The sequence below is a fragment of the Peromyscus eremicus genome, chromosome 11, assembly GCF_949786415.1.
Source record: "Peromyscus eremicus chromosome 11, PerEre_H2_v1, whole genome shotgun sequence".
In the NCBI taxonomy this organism is placed as follows: domain Eukaryota; kingdom Metazoa; phylum Chordata; class Mammalia; order Rodentia; family Cricetidae; genus Peromyscus; species Peromyscus eremicus.
Window position 1 is genome coordinate 51905031 of NC_081427.1, and position 1440 is coordinate 51906470.

The following is a 1440-nucleotide window of genomic DNA, read 5'->3' on the forward strand; positions in this document are numbered from 1 at the left end:
AAGCTCCCTGCCATGCCTGGCAGAGCAAGGGATGCCTGGGGATGGAACAAGAACCAGGAACGGCAGAGGGAAATCGGATTGGTTAACTGAGCTGACTTTACTTTTTCATAAGGGTTAAAGCACTTCTTTTTTTTTTTTTTTTTTAAAGATTTATTTATTTATTATGTATACAATGTTCTGCCTGCGTGTACATCTGCAGGCCAGAAGAGGGCACCAGATCTCATTATTGATGGTTGTGAGCCACCATGTGGTTGCTGGGAATTGAACTCAGGACCTCAGGAAGAAGAGCCAGTGCTCTTAACCTCTGAGCCATCTCTCCAGCCCGTTAAAGCACTTCTTTATGTCACCTAAAACGGGCCAGTTTGGGAGATCTGGCTGCTAGTTTCTTGGAAAGTCAGATAAGTAACTTAGTTTCTGCTTACTGTGGAACTTAAGGATGCTTGACTCCCTTTTGGCTTCATTGGTGAACTCTGTAGAAGCTCAATTCAAACAAATGACCTCATAGATTTTTATTAACAGGTTATTAAGGGCCTTACAGGTGGTTCAGCTCTTAAGAGCACTTGCTGTTCTTCCAGAGGACCCACGTTCAGTTCTCAGCACCCACATGGTGGCTCATAGCCATCTGTAACTCCAGTTCCCGAGGATTCAATGCCTTCTCTTGACTTCCATGGGCAATGTACACATATGATTCACAGACACACATTCGGGCAAAACACCCATACGCATAAAATAAAAATTAAAAGCAAAGGTATTAAAACGTGTGGTTCTTGCCTTAGAAGTAATTTCGGCTTCATTTTTTTTCCTCGTGAGAAAAAAGCTCAACAATGTGAAAATCAATTCTTAAATCCACCAGGGAATTGAGGTCTCAGCAAAACCTCTCTCCACTCTCCACCCTGCAAACTGGAGCGATGTGAAAACAAAAATATGACTCAAACGGAATCCATTGCTGGAGCCAGTAATTGACAGATAGATAGGCTTGAAGCGTAATTACTAATGGCACAGCGGAAACTGTGACTATGTTTAAACGCTCTGTATGTTTCTCTGAATTCATTAGTTTCGATTTTATAGAAGACAAAAGACCTACTCCATAACATAATGTTCAGCAGGGTTGGGTTTTGCTTCTCTAGGCCTGTTTCTTATAAATGAGTCTTTAAGAACTTGGCTCTCCTTAAGGAGGAGAGGTTTGGCGTCCATAGCGACTGAGGCTCCAGGACAACGCAAAGCAAGACCTGTGCAAGGCCAAGCCCTAGCTAAATTCCGAACTCGGAAACACCGTGCCAGAACGCTGACCTATCCTTGGAAGTGAGAAAAAAACGAAGACAAAACCATGCACAAATTGACAGCCATCATCTAAAAACACGTCGCTTCCGGCCACGGTGCGCACGTGGCAGCGGGAGGGGGGCACCGCGCCACAGCCCAGCTCGGCTTCCGTAGGGCTGG